Here is a 20,303-nt window from a genome sequence, read left to right on the forward strand (position 1 = left end):
ATTCAGTGGTGCCATGCTGGCAGCTGGGCCTTAACCCTGGTGGCAGCGATTACACTGTGGAAACCAGCAAAAACCAGAGATCAGAGCTTGTTTTATTGTTCTGATGGTCTGGACTTCTTTCTGTCTAGTATTCTGTACTGCAGAATCCTAATATAGTACGTGCTTTAAAAGAGACACGCTTAAAAGAATTCTGTTGTTAATCATAGTGCACATACTAAAGGGTGCCTTCATTTATTAATTGATTGTGGAGAGAGGGAAAAAAAGAGAGAGAAACATTGATTTGTTGTTCTACTTATTTATTCATTTATTGGTGGATTCTCATATGTGCCCTGACTGGGGATCAAACTCACAACATTGAAATTTTGGGACAGCACTGTAACCAACTGAGCTACCTGGCCAGGGCAAACTAAAGGGTACATTCAGAACTCAGAGGCAATACAGTGATAACTGATGTAACTGGGCTTGGTGGATTTTTTAGTTTAATTCTCTATGAGGAAGGAGTCCAGGGTAACTCCTGGGCTTAGTCCTGGGGATATAATGGGCTGACTAGGACACCATTCCAGGTACAACTCTACTTTACTGAGAAACTACTGTATGTCAAACATTGCAAAAGGAACTCGATGCGCACCATTTCACATTATCCTCCCAACAATCTTGTCGTTCACTTTTTACAGAACTTGTTGAGTACAGTTTTGGCAAAAACGTGTCTGAGGTGTCCATTCGAGCATCCACAAAGAGATGTTGGGTAGAGTGTTTTACATATGGGCCTAGATGCTATCTTTATAACTAGTTTTTCAAAAAGGAGAGGAATCCTTTCATGTGTGTTTCTTATACTCTTACCTTCTACAGAAGCTTAAATAACATTAAGCCACTAAGGCTTTTTTTTTTTCTTTCAAGGAATGTCACCTGAATTAGTTCAGGTGAGCTGCTTTGTGATAGTGTAAATTGATACAGATGTATTATTCAGTAAAATTAGAAAAATGAATTTGAAGGCACTTGGGTAGAAGGCCTGGAGAGGATGCATGGAGAGGCCAAAAGGGAAAGCAGAGAGATGCACCCATCAACTCCAGCTAGGTCCCAGGTAGCTGATACCAGTAAGCTTACTTTAAAGAGATCCCAGATTCCTAACTGGAAAGAAGTCCAGACAATCAGTACAATTCCTAACTGGAATCTATTTAGAATAAGCTTACTGGCACCAGCTACCTGGGACCTAGCTGAGAATTGGATAAAGTGAAAATTCTGAGGCCCCATCCTAGCTCATCCAGGAGCTTTACTTGTCTCAACAGCTCTACAGACAAGATTGTGTTTGTCTCAATTTTGTCTCCTCTTCTCCCTGTCTTTCCTGGCCCTTCTGGGAAAGGACTTTTTAAAGAAATTGTGTGTACCCTTTTAGAAGTGATCCATTAAGTCAGAACCACAGAGAACATCTTGACACTCTATGGAGTCTCAAAAAGTATGATATGATGGCGATGAAGTGGCTCCTCGGTACTCAAGATGCTTTTGTGTGCGGTGGTAAAGGAGGTGGGAGGAGATGGGATCTTCCCTCCATGCACATTAGTGTGAAGTGGTGATGGGGGTTGTTGTGCTTATTCCTCTTATTCATAAACAAGAATATTTGCCTCTAGTGACTGGGATCAAGTAACTCTAGCTCTTCATTGTAGAAATGCAACATGTTTCATTGTCTACCTGCCCTGAAACCCATGTAGGTTTCTATCTGAGGACTCTGGTACAATAAATACATGAAATTGAATTAACTGTCTACATCAAACATACAGACAGGAGGATAAAAGTGAAGTCAGTGAGGCAGCCTGATGTCATAGAAAGAATCCTGAATTTGAGATCAGAAGACTTGGATCTGAATCCTTGCTCTGCTACTTACTATTAGTGCAGCTGGGTGAACTCGAGTAGATTTTGTCTTTTTCTTTTTAATTAGTGAATTTGTTTAAATATGTTCTTCAGGTCACTAGAAATTCACTGTTCTTGAAAAAAGCACTACCACTGTGAATTTTTGTCATATATCATTGCAGTCTTTCCCAATGCATTTTTGACAAATATTGTTATAATAGATAACATTTATTGAGCACTTAAGTTGTACCAAGTACAATATTGTGGTAAGTGCTTTCCATGCATTTGCCATCACATCAGTATAACACAAATAAATGTGATACTCTCTAAATGGCACTTCGCTCAGGTTTTCCCTTGCATTATTCCTGGTTATCATGTAGTTTTTGTAAAGTGACACAGTCATTCACCTATTATTGAACAATTACTTCCCCAGTTGTCAATGACTACACACATTTAAGGGTTTGTATTATGCTTTTAAAATTGAAGCACAGGGTAAGAAGTTTTTACAAGTGGATCAAAATAAAACCACATTATTAGAGAGAGAGATAAAATATGTAAGGCATTCCTCATTTATTTTAGATAAAAAATAACATTTCTATAGGACTTCACAGTTTAAAAGTGCTCTTCTTCATTTAAGTCAATCTTCATAGTGATCGTCGGAGGTAGGATACGTTACCTACGACTTATGCATGAGGAAATCAAGGCTCAGAAGAGTAACCAGCTCTGAAGTAGCAGAGGTAGGGCTCCAATGCCTTATGCTGGCCTGACTTTTGTTAAAATAATCCTTCAGCTATTTTTCAAGGATTACGCGTGTGTCTCTTATTAAATTGCAGTGTGCGGTTCCTCTGACAGAAACATGTTGGATAAACTGAGAATTCTGTTTCTTGGGCTTGGTGGGGTATTTGGCAGTATGCAGAGCATTTCTTCCTAATTTAGGAAGATTCCCCAGAAGAATGTTCTAGCCTAGATGTTTCAATAAAAAGAAAGGCATCCTGGGAGACAAAGGATGTTGAGGAACAGGTGTTGGGAACTATTTTCCAGGCACTGGGTGCCTGTTTGGAGTACGCTGGTCTCCAAAGCAGCACGGCATGTGATTGCTCTTACACATGCTCTCACATTCGATCCTCATGCAGACCCACAGGCAAGAGCAAGCAGGGGCTATTGGCTTCATTTTATGGATGAAGAAACCCAGAGACGAAATGACCTGTCTAAGGGCAATCGCTTTGTCAGGGTCACAGCAGGGTCATGAGGCCTCCCCTGGAGCCTCGCTGTCTTCTCTTAGCTACCACTGTTCTTGCTGCTTTTTGTGATTGTTCATCCCCCAACACAGTGATCACCATAGTTTGAAGTGGTTAAATGACCTTTGCGCCTGCGTCTGGTTTCTTGGTTGACTGTCTATTGTTTGTAGGGAGGAGGGTCAGAAATTCACTGGGCAGGCTCAGAGACCTTTTCCTCTTTTCCTCTCCGGATCATACTCTGCCTTTTGCTGTGCATTTGACTTTCTTCAGGCTTTTCCCAGAATTAACTAAAAAGTCAAATTCCTGTAGGGGATGGTAGGTGTCACTAATGGGTAAGGCCAATCACACTTTATGTTGTCCCAGTCTAATTCTGTTACACAGCATGCTGAATAATTATTGCAATGAAAAATATTGCTACTTATAATTAAAAAATAAAAAATTTAAAGAGTTGGAAATCAGGGATTTCTCATCTGTTTAGCCATGAATAATAAACATGCTATGGAAAGTAAGTTAACATTCTAAAATGGATCTCCTACCCAATTCCATTATTTTTGTGTGCTTCTATTTACATAATGTAGATGCTTGTGACTCAAAGTGTGGGTTTGGAATCAGCACCATCTAGGAACTTGTTAGTAATACTGACCCTCAGGACCCACCCCAGACATACTGAGCCTGAATCTTCATTTTCACAGAAGCCCCGGTTGATTCCTACGTGCACTGAAATTTGAGAAGTGCTTGTCCAGACCACACTCATGCTGTGGTCTGAGGGCTTCAGTGGGTTCTCACCGCCTGCATGCTCTTTTACTTCATCCTTAAGACCCTGCATGTCACGGACTGACAATTGAACTGCCTGCTTGTCTCCAAAAGTTCCTGACACAATTTCTTGGCCTCATTATTGCACTCACCCAGTTTGCTCTATTTTACATGCCTTCCTTTCCTTTTTGTTCATCCAGACCTTTCCTGTCCTTCAGGAATGTTATGTCCATAAAGCCTTTCAACAATTCAACCAGAATAATTTTATCTTTCTTCTTTGTACATATGTTATACTTCATAGTAAAATTCAGGTGCACATTGTGAGGAAGGCCTGTCTCTGATTCACCTTTCTCAGCTCATCTGTGCCTCCCTCCCGGTGCTTAGAACAGTGTCTGGCACAAAGCAGGTCTCAGAACCTATCATGGACTTGCCTTGAATTTAATCCTGATAGAGTCATCTACTGTTTGAAGCCTTGCACTGACATGAGCAGGGTCCATCCATCGAGTTCTGCCTCCATTTCCTTGGACCTCCAAGCAGCTCAAAGTCCAAAGAGACTTCCTCCGTCCTTGGGTGAAAGCGCTCGAGCTGAAAGTAACTCAAATCTATCAAGATGTTAATGACCTGTGTCAGGTCTCTGGCAGCAAGAAAAGCACCTTCGTTGCCAGAATCCATTTATACTGGGTGGGTGTTCTCGACAACCACTTAATTAAACACATTACTTTTCTCTATTAATTCCCCATGGCAGCCTCTTCATCCAGATAGCTAATGGTCCCTGAGTGACCTGATTTACAGGACAGTGAGGGCATTTAGTTACTGCAGTCACAAATGTACTTGGAAGCGTTTGTTTTCCCAAGACTGCTACCAATTAGGGAGGAGTTAGAAATAGCCAAGATGTGGAAAAAATCTGATGCAGCCAAATGCACAGTTCCATCACTTACTAGCTATGTGACTTTGGTCATATAAATATCTTACATACTCCAGGTCTCAGCTTTATCATTTATAAAATGGAGATAAAAAGTTATTTATTTTAAAATTGAATCTCATATATCTAAAATACTTACTATAATTTTTGCCACATTGTATGTGCCACATAAGAGTTGGCTTTTATTATTGTTATTATTTCTTCACATTCACTCATTCATACATTTATTTAAGTATTTACCAAGTTCCTTCCATTAGCCAGATTCTTCCCTAACCAACAAAAATACAGAGGCAAATAAGACAAGATTTCTATCTTCAAGGAGTTCTCAGGTTTTTTTTCAACTCTCACCCAAGGATACGTTTATTGATTTTAGAGAGAGAGGCATTGATGTGAGAGAGAAACATTGATTGGTTGCCTTCCATATGTGACCCAACCAGGAACTGAACCCACAACCTAGGTATGTGCTCTGACCGGGAATCAAACTCACAACTGTTGGGTGTATGGGACGATGCTCCAACCAACTGAGTCACATGGGTCAAGGCAGGAACTCTCAAGTCTTGTGGAAAAGGAGCTCATGTAAATGAACATAATATGATACATGTCAATATATAGCCCTGTAAATGATTCTATGGGAACACAGAACGCAAAGGGGATAGACAGATTTAAAGAAGGAAGAAAAATTTTCAAAAAGACATAATGAGAAAGAAGATTCAAGTAGAGGGAAGAATACATGCAGAATAATGGACACAGGTACAGGGAACCGCAGCCATTCAGTGTGGCTGGATGATAGTGATTAAGAGTGAGAGATCTAGAAACAACCTAGAAAGGTAGAAAGGAGCCAGAAAGTCAAGACTTTTGAATACCAGCCTAAAGAATTTAGATCACAGTTCTTTCCTAGAGTCATAAATTGGAGATCCATGGGCCATTTTAATGCTTTTGGATAGGGTGTGTCTCCCCAGGTTGCCAATATCTTGCCATTACTTATGGCCTTGTGTGGACCTTTCTTCATTCCCATGATGCACTGCTGTGTGGTGGACTCTCCTGCATGTGAGAGCCTACTGTGTGAATCCTTTCCAGCCACATGCTCAATGACCGCACATTGGTGTACTGGATTCAGTCACGGTACAGAAGTTCATGCCAAGGAAATGAAATCAGGCCATCATCATCATTATCATTATTTTAGAATGTATTTACCATTTAGAACACACCGCTGCTTTTATGTTTTCTTCATGACCTCTACAGGCATTTTTTTCTCTTGAGTTACTGAAAGATATCAAATAGGATATTGGAATTTTGAGAAAAGCAGTAGGTTCTGGAAATAATTTGCAATAATCTAACCTTAATCTTGATTATTTAGGGGCCTGTCAATGTGTGTTTTATTAAAGAAAACAAGACCTCAATCTTAATATTTAAGACACTACAGCTGTTATACAAACAACTATTATAGACACTTATGAACAAACATCTTGCCAGTTGCCTGATTCACAAACACTAAATTGTTTCCACTCTATGGGGTCCCCAGGTTTTCCCAAAATGCCCTGTTGTAGAGACAGTAGGGTGGTCTAAGAACAGTAATCCATGTGAAGAGGAGAGAGCCTCTGTTTCCACTGGTCTGTTTAGTAGAAAGAACTACAAAGTTCAGGGATCGCTGTGGCTTCTGAAATTCTGTGCTATGTGAATTAATAAAAATATAGACTGTTGAGCAGAGAAAATTACCAGGCAAAGAGAGGGAATTATATAATGATAAGAGGATTAACCCACCATAAAGACAGAGAAATCCTAAATGGGTATGTACCAAACAACAGAGATGAAAAATACACAAAATAAAAACTAATAGAACTGAAAGGAGAAAAAATAAGTCTGTGATTATATTTGGATACTTAAACACCATTTTGTCAATAATTGTTATGACAAGTAGGCAGAAAGCCAGCAAGGGTTTAGAAGAACTCAACAGGACCCAATGAACATTTACAGAGCACTTCACCCTATAAAAGCAGAATACATGTTCTTTTCAAGCACCCACAGAAAATAAACCAAGATTCAACTTATCCTGAGCCACAAAACAAACTTCACCAAATTGAATAGAACTCAAATCATACACAGTATATTCTCTGACTACACTGGAAGCAAATAAGAAATTAGTAACAGAAAGAAAAAGGGAAAATCTCCAAACACTTAGAAACAAAGCAGCATACTTATAAATAGCCCAGGAGTCAAAGAAGGAGTTTTAAAGGAAATAAAATGTACATTGAGCCAAAATCAAGTAAAAATACAAAATATTACATTTGTGGCATACAGCTAAGCTGTCCTGAGCGATGCATTTATAGCACTGAAGGAACAGTGCTCAAATTAATTGAGGAGAAGCCTTTAAGCTCTTTCAAGAAATTAGAAAAAGAAGACCAAACAAACCCAAAGTGAGCAGAATAAAGGAAATAGTAAAGATAGCAGTAGAAATCAATGAATAAAAACCCCCAAATAATACATAAAATTAATAAAGCAAAAAGCTAGCTCTCCAAAAAGTTTAATAAAATTGACAAGCTTTTAGTAAAGTTGCCAAAAAAGAAAAGAGAAGAAACAAATTGCCAATATTAGGAATGAAACAGTGGTATCACTACAGACCTGGCAAACAACAAAGAGATAACAAGTGCTTATAGCTACCAACTCTACATGCATAAATTTGACCCCTTAGCTGTAATGGACCACAGCACACCCAATACAAAGTAGATAATTTTAATTGCCCTGTAACAATTAGTAAATTGAATTTATAATTAAAACCTTCCCAAAATGAATTCTCTAGGCCCAGAAGGTTTCACTGGATAATTCTATAGAGAAGAATGAGCACCGATTTACATAAAGTTTTCCAGAAAGTAGAAGAGGAGGGAATATTTCCCAGCTTATTCTATGAAGCCAGTATTAGCCTGATACTAAATCTAGACAAAGACAGAACAAACACAAAACTCAAACCAATATCCATAATGAATATAAATGTAAAAATTCTTAACAAAATGGTAGCAAAGAGAATTCAGCATATATACAAAAATTATATGCCATGACTAACTGGGGTTTATTCCAGGGATGAAAGGCTAATTTGGTTGTGGAAAGTTAATCAGTGTAATCCACCATATTAATAGGCTAATAAAAGAAAAATCACATGATTAGATCAATCCATGCACAGACAGCATTTGACATAATTCAATGTATCCATTCATGATAAAAGCTCTCAGAAAAATAAAAGAAGATAACTTTTTAAATTTGATTAGGAACATGTACATAAAACCTATAGTGAACATCATGCTAGTAGGAAAGGACTAATGTTTTCCCTCTTACCACTGTTCAACATAGTACTGGAATGTTTAGCAAGCAAAATAAGGCAATAAAATAAAATAGAATGCATACAGATCAGAAAAGAGGAAATAAAAACTATTCCTAATTAAAGATAGCATACTAGTCTTTGGAGAAAATTTTAAGGAATTTACAAAAAAATTCCCAGAACTATTAAGTGAGCTTAAGAAAATTGTTGGGGTTCAAGATCAATATACGAAAATCAGTTGTACAAGGTCTGTCCCGAGGTATCCAGCCATGTAATAGGAAAAATAGAGACATTTACTGAAGAAGATTACAAGATACAAGAATCATTGTACATGGGAGAATGACCTCTCAGTCCCCTTCAAAGGAGGCACTTTGGGACTTTACACGATTCTCCCAATTGCCATCAGCTGCCCTTTCATATTTTCCTGAATCTCATCCATGGTCTGAAATCTCTCCCCTTTCAAAGATGATTTTAGTTTTGGGAAAAGCCAGAAGTTTCTGCATGCCAAATCTGGGCTATAGGGGGCTGAGTCACCTGGGTGATTTGATGTTTCACCAAAAAACTCTGCATGAGCCGTGATGCATGAGTGGGCATGTTGTCGTGATGAAGCTGCTGACCATAGCTGCAGACTTCTGAATCATCCAAATAGTTTCCAAGGAGGAATGTTCAAGCTTAATGCAAATTTCATGCAGATTCATTGCTCTACTTGCTCAGTCATTTTGGATGCAATGGCCACACAGTACACATGCTCAATCAATGGCATCTACTGCCCCCATTGACTAGTACAGTGAAGTTGTCATTGTTCACACATGCACATTCCAGTCCACTCTCTTTAGCTGCCAGGTTACATTGATGTCATGCAAACTGTTCTCATTATATTAATAATGGTTGGACTTTTTCCAGACAGATCTTGTATTTTTATACAGTGGCACTAAAGAAGTGAAAACTAATAAAAAATATAATAGCATTTATAATAACTCAAAGAAAGAAGAAATACGTAGGTGCAAGTCTAATAAAATATGTACAGGACTTACCTGCTGAAAACTACAAAATGATCATGAAAGAAATGAAATACCTAATAAATGGCTAGACATACTGTGTCAATAGATTAGAAGGCTCAATATGGTAAAGATGTCAATTCTCCACAAATTGGATATACAGGGTTAACATAATTGCTTTCAAAATCTCAGCAAGATATTTTTGTAGGTTTAGACAAGATTATTTTAAAAATTTTATGGAGAGATGAAAGAATTAGAATAGCTAAAACTATTCTGAAAGAAAAGGAAGTGCATTTCACTGGCAATTCCTATTTTCTACTGTGTAACTTCAGCCCTGGCCATGGCTGATTGGGCAAAGAGGGATTAATTCATTTGCTGGACTATGACCCCCATAAAGATACCTCTAAAGAATGATTTGGAGTAAAAGAATTCCTATCTTGAGAATTTGAACTTGGGAATACCCAGCTACAGAGGCCAGTTAGCTATGAGAGTGGAGATGAATATTTATGTATAGTCAAGATTAAAAAAGTCTATAGGTCATAGGCAAGGTGGACCTAAAGAGGAACCAACATTGTTGGTAAGGAGAAGGCGCACACTGGTCCTCAGGAAACAGATGAGATGTGTAGAGAGATACACAAGAATCATGAGAGAAGCAGTCCCTGGGACAGTGGCTTTCATTCCTAGTGGCTTTCCAGGTTTCATAAGCCCAACCATAAATCCTGCTCTTGGAATTCTGTAGAATTCCTTAGAGTACTTTTATAGCACATCTCCTCTTCTTGGACTTGCCTGTGTCCCCTGTATCCAAAGAGCTGTAACTAACATAGTACAGTAAGCACACATCTCTCCCATTAAAAAAAAAAAAAAAAACACGGAGGTGGCAAGATGTGAGCATTTGTTGTATCTTGTCCCTCATTCCTTCCCTTTCTGCCGCCTCCTCAAAATTAGGCCTTGTTCTCCTGCCAGCTTCCTTGGCTTCTGATCAAGTGAATCCCCTATAATGGATTCAGGGGAGGAGAGAGTTGATCAGGGGGTGGGCCTCTTGTTAGCTGCTGGTGTGCTGTGGAAGATTGGAGCTATTTAACACCTATATAGTCATTTGTGGGAAGAGAGAGAAGGATGCAGTGTGCCCAGTCTCTTCTTTTGTGTAGCTTTTAAAATACCCTCTTACTGATGGTGGTGTGGTAGAGAGGCAGAGTTGTCTGGCTGCGTGGGAAAATCTGTGGGAGAAGCAGCTGGATGTAATGTATGTGGCCTGGGCAGGGGGTCAGAGAGCTGGATTATGACCTCAGCTCTGTCACCCAATACTAGATTCATGTCATTTATGAAGGCTTGCTTCCTCCATCTGTAAGTGGGGAATAATAACCATTTAATGTGAAAAACATTCATAAACTGCAAAGAAACTGTGGTTGTTCCAGCATGTAATTTGACTTCTGCTTTAAATCTCCCTCCACTCTCCTCCTTGCTCCTTTTGCTTCAGTCACACCGACTGCCTTGTTGTTTCATGAATGTGGTAGATCCCATCTTGGGGCCTTTGTACTAGGTCTTCGCTTTACCTCTATACTATTCCCACAGATTTCCCCATCTCCCTTTTATCTAGATCTCTCTGTAGGTATCTGTTTCCTTTGGTTTACATCCCTTCCTAGAATGTAAGACCAAGAGGAACAGGGGTTTGTTTCATTCACCACTATACCACTAGAGCCTGGAGTGTAGAAGTTGCTCAATAAATATTTGTTAGATCAGTAAGGGGATTATTTCTGGGTTAGTTACGTGGTATTGCTTTTCTAAAGACAAATCTTCCTATTGCCACAAGGAGAGACTAAATTCAGTTGAAAAACAATGACTTTACTAAGTGATAATTCTTAGCTGCTTCCCTTGTGACTTCTGGCTTGGGCTTCGTTTTGAATCCAGTGTTGGCTTCTCTGGCCAGTATATGTAAGTGAATGTGACATGACTCCTGCGATGGATATTCTCATGGGTTTCTTATTGGATTTGTTCAACTCCTGGTCTCCCACAATAGCCATTTATAAAGGAAACTTTGCATATCATCATGGTCTATATTTTAAGGCGGAGTAATTCAAACATAACTTCCAATATAATGAAAATACACAGCTTCACAACTGTGTCAGACAAATAGACAGACAGAAACATGTCTTATATGTATGGCATTAATGACTACTCTTTTAATTTTTGGACATTGAAATAAAAATATTTTGTATATCTGAAAACTGTAATAAGCTATATGAATTCTTATTAAGTACTTTACTTCAATTAGCCATTCACTACTTCATCTGCTAATTCAATAAATGTTGCAACATTGTTTAAAGGGGATGTAGGAGAGTTCATTGTCATCATCATTATCATATCAGTAGCCAACAATAATGAAGCATTTTATACAATAATCCTATGCAGTATGAACTATTATTATTTTCAGTTCGAAGATGTGGAAAATAAACTTTAGAATGGATAAGCACCTTCTGCAGATCCTACAGCTAGTGAAAGGCAGGGCAGCATCTCCACCCTCAAGCCTGTGTGGTAGGAAGCCCACCACTGCTCCGGAATCCAGGACTTGAAATGGAAGATAAAATAAAGTCTTATATATGGTTAAAATGAGCCTTAGGCTCACAGGGGTCTTCATAAAACTGCTGGCCAATTGCAGTTTGTCTTTGGAGAAGGGACATAAGAATAGAAACTAACATTCACAAAGCAGTTTCTCTGCACCAGGACCGGTGATGCTCTCTGGTCTTGGTTATCCTGGCTGGGGAAATAAGGAACAGAAGAGATTCATTCTTGGAGTTTAATGAACTTTTGATATAAAGTGAAAGTGGTCAGGACTGATTTCCTAGATGGGACAAACATTCCTTGCAAATACTCTGAGGCATTCCAATATGAAATATTGGGTAAGCCACAAATCTTCCAGTGCCACCTAAAAATTCCTCAGGTCTAAACTCACAGATGCACTTGGTGTGGCTGAAAGATCCTAGATCTGTCCCAGATCAGCTCAAATTCCTAGATAAGCTCCTGAAAATGTCCTGGTCTTCAAAGCCTTGGTCTGCATCTGTAGGTTTTAAGAGGATGTAGATGTCAGGGATCCCATCTTGGCAATCCTGAATCAGAATCTTCATAGGTGTTATCTTCCTTTTTAAGGGAAATCAAAGTGATAAAAAGCCTGGACTCTGAGGCTTGAATTCCAGTTTCAGATCTTGGCTGTACCACTTTGAAAACATTATTTGATCTTTTAATGCCTTCACTTCTTACCTGTAAAATGGGGGTAATGATACTGTGTTCCTCACAGGGTTGCTGGGAGCATGAGGTCATCTACATGAAACACTTAGAGCAAAAACTCATATAAAGTAAGCATTAAATGTTAGGCATTAATTGTGACTTCCGTAGTACCGTGTACAAATTTCCACCTTATCATTTATCACTCTCTACCAAAATACTTGATTTACTAATCTCCCATTTTAGATTATAAGCTTCTCAAGGACAGGGACAATTGTAGATAACTTTAGAGTCTGAAAACCTATGTAATATCTTTATAGTATAGACATTCAGCAATATTTATAGTATAGACACTGGGGAGATTTCATTACCTTTCTAATGGCTGGTAGTTTGGTAAAGTAGCAAGCTCAAGGGTTTAAAGTGAAATTTACCTTAAACAAATCCTGGCTTTGTCACTTAGAAAAATTTAACATCCTGTATCGGTCAGCAGGTACTGCTATAACAAAATGCCATAGACTTGGTGGCTTAAACAACAGACACTTATTTCTCACAGTTCTGGAGGCTGGAAATATGAGATTAAGATATCTACAGACCAGGTCTTGGCGAGGGGTCTCTTTCTAGCTTGCCTTCTTACTGTGTCCTCACATCCTTGAAGAAAGGAAGCTTTGTTGTCTCTCTTCTTAAAAAGGTACTAATCCCATCACTGGAGTCCACCCCCATTTAAACCTAGTCACCTGCCAAAAGCCCCACCTCTTAGTCCCATTATGTGGAAGGCTAGGGCTTTAACATATGAATGAGGTGGGGGAAAGCATTCAGACTAAAACACCTCTCAGAGCCTCAGTTTCGTTGTTGTTCGGTGAGGATTAAAATAGGTAACCTGTACGTAGCATTTGCCACAGTACTTGATCCAGAGAAGAACTCCATAAATGGAAGCTTCTTTTATTATAATTTAAGAAAAATGCATGGCAGAATTATTCATATGTGCACGTCACTCTCAGAGGTTTTAGACCAGGCACACATACACATACACATGTATGTACATACATATACAAACATACCTATGTTTAAACTCATAAAACTCTCTGTTTTCTGAGGGAAAAATTAATCTTTTTTTTTCTTACAATCAACTGGGACAATATGAAATCCCACAATAGGACTTCCTTACTCAGGAAAAGAATAGCCTCTGTGGATATGTAAATATCCACATCATATCCATGTTTTATGAGGACATTCTGTCTGTCCCATAGAGGTGCACATTGAAGAAGTGTTGAAGAAATGAGTAAATAATCCTGACACTTGTTTTTGGCATACATTCCAAAGAACAATTTGTGCGTTTCCAACACTGAGATGTTTGCCAAACAGTAGGAAATGAAGGGTCGATGAGCACCTTCTTCAAGGGCATCAGTGAGCTGCTGTGGCTCCTTTGCCTCGCACCCTGTGGGCCGTGGACTGGAAACCTGGAGACCCAAGTCTGTGGCCTTGTGTTACCATGGTCAAGTCTCTTTTCACTTTTGGGCGCCGCATTAGCTCTTCCTTACATGATTTCACCCATGTCTTAGAAAATTGTATGTCCCTTAAGAGCAGAATTCTCTCCTCAATTCCCCAGCACTGAATCTGGAACACGACTGGCTGCTAGGGGGAAGCAGGGAGAAAAACAGGACTACAGAAAGTCAAGTCCTGGGACCTGTAACAGGGAAGATTTGTGGACATTGTGTTTTTATTAGAATCCTGTGTTTACTTGGAGCGTCCTTTGGTTTAAACACATTGGAGAGGCTTCGGGAAAGAGTAACAAAATGACTGAAAGAGTTGCATGTGGATTATTTAGCTAAAGGTTTTACAAGTCTTCACTTAACTCGGGGGAGGGAAATTGCTTTGCTTCAGTGCCATGCATTTTTCATCTGTTAGTGTTTGAAGAGCAAACCCAAATTGGATTCTCTTCAGGGCCTGGGACCCAGTGGGTACTCAGGGGATATGTGTGGAATGAATGATTCAGTGTTTTTCTCCTGGGTTGCTGATTCCTGGCTAGCCAAGACGCTGTCTTCTCTTCCTCTTTCAAGGGCTGGGCCATGCTAAGAGGCTGGAGGGGCACACCAAGGAAGGTAGATCTGTCAATCAGGCAGTCACCCTGTTCGGCATGAGGGAAGACGTCTCTACAGAGTGGCATGTGTTTCTGTGTGCCTTTATGTGCATGCACATACATGTGTGTATGTGTGTGGGGAAGTGATACTAAAAAAAAATTCTTTTTTGGAAGAAAATTGTTTCCAAACCACAAAGTGATTTGACACAGCCTTAAAAGAGCAACTGTAAGTATTGTTGGGCTCCGGGCTGGGGCCTCTGGGAAGGCATCTGGGGTGGTTTGAGTAACTGGGTGGAGGTTCTGGAAACTTGTTCAGACAGGTCCTTCCTGTCATTGTTAGTTCACTGTTGCCCTCTGCTGGTGAAACTGTGGTCATTCCAGGAAACTGAAAATTTCACGGAGCTCCTAGGTTCCCTCCTATAAGGGGGGAACAGGATCCCTTTCTGGTCAGGTAAGGAAATGACACTAGTGCTGAGGAACACTGGTGGGCATAGGAGATGTAGCAAAAGCTCTGCCACATCTGCCAGGAGAGAGTGGCTCTCACAACTGAGGGAATGGATCTTATGGATCTAGTTTTCTACTCCATGCCCTGCTCACTTGCTCAGTGAGACCTTGCTCTCTCTTTGGCTCTGGACTGAGCACAGTGAGGGAACTCAGATAGGACTAAGCCACTGTCCCTAAATCAAAAGTGGATGAAATGATAGGACAAGCACAGAAATCACTATAATATAGAGAATATTGTGACTGGAGCCACAACTGAGACACGGATTAAGGCTTGTGCTTATTTAAAAGAAAAGAAAGCTGGCATCCTCTTTGGGGGAGAGGGAGGTGAGCATGAGGCTCCATGAAACAGAGAGCATTTACGCTGAGAACTTGTAGGATGCGTGAAATTTATTATTTTTAAAAATATCTTTTGTATAATACAAGTAGAATATGTTCATCATAAAAAAATTAAACTGGCCTATAAAAGCATGAAAAGAAATGTCACTTGAAATCTCACCACACAAACTAATGTGTTAACGTTTTGATCTATGCGTTTTATGGCAGTCGTTACACAATTGGAAGTATACTGGAGGCAATATTTTGTATCTGCTCTTTCTCACTATTATGGAATAAACATTTTCTCAGTGTCACTGATTCTATTGTGAAAATGCACTATTTTATGGGGGGAGTATTTTAGTGTGTAAACCTGAGGAGAGAGTTTCCTTACGAGCCAAGGCTTATGGGTTGCAAAAACACAAGGGTTGTTCAATCTTTATTAATTCATTTAAGAAATATTTTTGGGCCCCTACAACCTTGCGGACACAATGCTAAGAACTGACTGTCTTTGTGGAGTTTACAGTATAGAAGAAGAGATGGACATTACTTAGAAAATCATAGAAATAGCTGTAAAGCTGCACCTGGGATAAGTACAATACTATGAAGGAGAAATGTGAGGTGCTCTGAAAGTGTGTATCAGAAGAGAAGTAGTTACAGAGGTCTGGGAACACACGCTTAAGTAAGTGATAGTTGAACTCACCATCATAACCTTTAACTGAGTAAAGAAGATGAGAAAAAACATTGCTAGCAGAGGGAACAGCATGTTCAAAGGCCCGTTAGTAGGAGTGGGCATGGTGAATACAAGTAACTGAAAGAAAATCAAGGAGAATGAAGTGAAGGGACTTGGCCTGTAATGAGGTTGCAGAAGTAGGTAGGGCCTAACTGTAAGTCCTCTTAGACCAGGGGAAGAATTTTTGTAATTTTTCATAAGAATGCTGGAGAACAGTTGAAGTGTGTTTGTACAACTGTTTACTTGTTGAGGCCAGAGTGGGGGAGGTAAAGAGCAGATTAGGTTTTTCAAAAGGTCTACCTCATTGCAGTATGGTGAAGAGGTTGGAAGGGAACAACAGCAGGTGCAGGTGAGCCAGGTCTGGGAGACTGGTAGCCCAAGCCTAGGCAGAGGGTGATTGCAATAGTCCGGGCAGGAGATGAGGGAAGACGGGATCGGGATGCTGAAGGTAGAGGAGAGGAGTGTGTGGTTTAGACAGATATTTTGGGAGGAAAATGTGAGTTGGCATGTGAGATGAGGAAACAGGATGAGTCCAGAGTGACCCCACGTCTCTGGCTTGCATAACTGAATGAAAGGAGGCTTCTTCCCCAAGGCAGAAAACATTGGAGGAGGATGAGGTTTGGGGAGGGCAATTCCTGGGGAGAAGTCTCCCAGAGAGCACAGTTCTAGGACTGATACCTATTATCACACCAACACCTTCCAGAGATGGATTTACCAGTTTTACATCATGCTGACGGGTCTTCTATTGAGAGGTGGGTAACACTGGGGAGAAAGCCAACACTATGGCTAAATTTGGTATCTCAAACCTGTTTAAGGTTACTGTGCTACTGCTTGCTAGGTGTAAAACATGAGGCGAGTCATTTTAAGGGTCTCTGGACCTTAGTTTTATTGTCTTTAAAATGATGGTAATACCATCTCGTCCAAAAGGCTGTTGTGAGAATTAAATGAGAGCATTGATAGCTAAGGATCTCGTAAATCCCCATGAGCTGTACAAACACAATATATTAATGTTATTTCTACTATATTTGCTCTGGATATTATCACCAACTAAACTTCAATTATATTAGTATTAGGAATATGAAATTTAATGTTTTCTTCAGGAGTTCTTTGGAAAAAATGGTGTGATTGAAATCTAAATAAATACCATACCACCTAGGAGCAAGAGATGGTGGCCTCAAGCTATTTATAAGACTGAATGTTTACTTGAATTCAGAATTTCCAGAAATGTAAATTATGCAGAGTCTGTGTCAAAGCAGAGCACTCTGTGTTCCTAAAAAGAATTCTCTCCCCCACCCCATCCTTTACCTTTTAAAATAAATCTCGTTATGGAGTGCTGACATTTTCAATAAAACCACCCAACCAAAAGCTGTGGTTTTTTTAGGCTAAAAACAAGTCTGGTTTATTAGGCAGCAGCTTATAAGTTGCTGCTAAGTAGATGCAATCTATTTAGAGAAACTTATGTAGATATTTGGTAAGGCATCTCAGAGTCTCCTTTTCTTTCTGACTAAGACTGAGAGTGTTAAGCAGATCATTAAAAATTCTCCCCTTCACTCAGTGAAGTATTGCAGTGTGGTTGAAGTAGATGGAAATTTTTCAACCAAGATTTGAACCAGACCTCTCAGACTCTGCACCACTACATCTACTAGTATGTTCTAGCTAAGTGGTGGTTTTATTTTTTTAAAATAATGTTTATTAAATGTATTGGGGTGACACTGGTTAATAGGGTCATATGGATTTCAAGGGTACATTTCTATGACACTAGATCTGTATATTGCACTGCGTGTCCACCACCTAAAGTCAAACCATCTTCCCTCACCATATATTAGGCCCCCACACCCCCACCCCTTTCTCTCTGGCAACCACCACTTTGCTCTCTGTGTCCACAGGTTTCAGTTTTACATTCCACATATGAGTAAAATTATATGGTGTTCAGTTTTTTCTGACTGACATTTCACTTAGCGTGATATTCTCAAAGTCCATCCATGTTATTGCAAATGGCAACATTTTGTCTTTTCTCCTGGCTGAGTAGTATTGCATTGTGTACATGTACCACATCTTTGTCCAATCCTCTATCAAAGGACACTTTTGTTGTCTCCATGTGTTGGCCACCGTGAATAATGCTGCAATGAAAATAGGGGTGCATATTATCTTTGCAAATACAATTTTTTGAGGTTTTCAGATAAATACTCAGGAGAAGGATTGCTGGGTCATATGGTAACTCTGTCCTTAATTTTTTGAGGAACCGCCAGACTATTTTCCACAGTAGCTGCACCAGTCTACATTCTCACAAGTAGTGAATGAGGGTTCCCTTTTCTCCACAACTTTCCAACTCTTGTTATTACTTTTCTTGTTGATAATAGCCATTCTAATAGTTGTGATGTGGTAGCTCACTATAGTATTGATTTGCATCTTTTTGATAGCTAGTGAGGTTGAACATCTTTTCATATATCTATTGGCCAATTGTATGTTTTCTTGGGAGAGGTATCTGTTCAGGTCCTCTGCCCATTTTTTAATTGGATTGTTTGTTTGGTGTTGAGTTTTATGGGGTCTTTATATGTTTTGGATACTAAACAAAGGGGCAACTGACTGAATGGGAGATGATATTTGCAAAAAACAGCTCTAAGTGGTGGCTTTAGATATGACTTTCTTCCAAGGGTTGTGGTGAGATGTAGAGTTAATACACACACATACATGACAGCCAGCATGTAATAGGACCTCCATTAATGATCTCATTCCTCTTTCTTTGTCATTCTTCCTTTTTCTCTCTGTCATGTCTCCTTGTATTTTTCTTCCCATTGATTTAACGCCTCAATTGTTCTTCAGATTGTACTGAGGAATGGCATATATTTGGGTTACCTAAAATTATTTCATGACTTAGGTCCCTCCCAGTGACAATAACAGTTAATTTATAGAACACTGATTGAGAATCAAATTTCTTAATCCTCTCCAAAAACTAACGAGATGAATACTAGTCTTGTCTCCATTTCACAAATAAAGGACATGAGAGACAGGTGATAGAGCTAGAAGTTTCCATCTCTATCCTCACCCAGCCCAAAAGTCCAAAATCATTGTGAATGTCACTCACTTGCTTCCTCTACAGATACTTAGTGCAGGCTGTTTGATAGGAACTGAACAGAGTGAGTAGCCCAACAGACACAGTCTCTGACCTCGTGGGAAACACATACACACTCAGTCCATCACTGCCATTGCTCTCCTCTGTACTATGGTGCCCATTCTGATTTGTCAGTGTCCATGTGGTGCCTGTTACTAAACATCTTACATATAATTCCTTCATACAAATGGTGATTAGTAGCGTAAAGGGAAAAAGTCAGGATGCTTTGGGAGAGTGTAATAGGGGGCCAAGTTTCTATAGGAGTTATCAAATCATCTTTGGATGAGGCATTTGAACCATTGGACAATGGGTTTTCTCAGCCTGCTATGAGATGATGCTTGGCAGAGGCCAGACCATTCAAGGACATGTAGTCCAATTAGGTAACTTGGATTTGATCTAAGATCAAAAGGAGGCTATTTAATAAGGTGAAGAAGCAGTGATGTTATTCCTTTTGTATATTCAGAATAGCACTGTGGTTACTGTGCATGGATGGGAGTGGGATGCCCATACTATCTATACATTAGATTGATTCTCTGAACTGGGGATTCAGATATAAGTCAATCACAAATCACCCTGTTTAGTCTCTTAGGGAAGACAAAGCATGTACTGAAACAATTCTAATAAAAGTCATGAAGAGCTATATACTAAAGGCTATAGTAAACAGACAGCAAAGTGCTGTGGGTGAGAGGGATTAAAGACCATGCTCTGTTTCTCTTAACCAGAAGCCACTGTTTTTGGATTCCTTCTCGTTTTTTTTCTGTTGGAGAGAACACTCAGAATTTTCCATGCATGCACAGGAAGGCTCTCAAGTATGAAGCAAAACAATTCAATAAAAACGTATCTAGTGTCTAGTTTGTCCTTGGCTCAAAAGGACCCCAGTTCACTTATTTCACTGTATTTCTACCACAAGGATGTGATAGGATGGATGAGCTTAAAATAGCAATGGCTTGGTGATCCATGGACCTATGTTCAAGTCCCCATTTTATCTGCAGTCAGCAATACAATCTTTGGAGGTTAGCATAAACTGGTGCTTAGTGGGTAAAATTTGTGGTGCAGATTGTGTTAGAACACAGAGACGGTTTTGGTGTCCTTGAAGGAAGATGCACTTCAAGAAGGCTTCCTGGAGAACTGGGAAGACATGGAGGAGCATGAATCAGTTGACTCCCAACATGATAAATACAAGCTAGCTATTCCCCTAGTGGATCCCATCATCGCTAATCATCTCTGAGCTCTGTGGCCACAAAACATTTCCCTGTGGTATTCTACCCTTCTCCCACCTT

The 20,303-nt window shown here is 39.6% G+C and overlaps 1 protein-coding gene across 1 annotated transcript in view; it reads left to right on the plus strand.

The window, feature by feature from the left end:
- The window catches only part of TPRG1 (tumor protein p63 regulated 1), a 132,410-nt gene that overhangs the window by 39,105 nt on the left and 73,002 nt on the right, over positions 1-20,303 (plus strand). The window lies entirely within an intron of this gene.

The sequence above is a fragment of the Desmodus rotundus genome, chromosome 2 (genome assembly GCF_022682495.2).
Source record: "Desmodus rotundus isolate HL8 chromosome 2, HLdesRot8A.1, whole genome shotgun sequence".
Classification (NCBI taxonomy): Eukaryota; Metazoa; Chordata; class Mammalia; order Chiroptera; family Phyllostomidae; genus Desmodus; species Desmodus rotundus.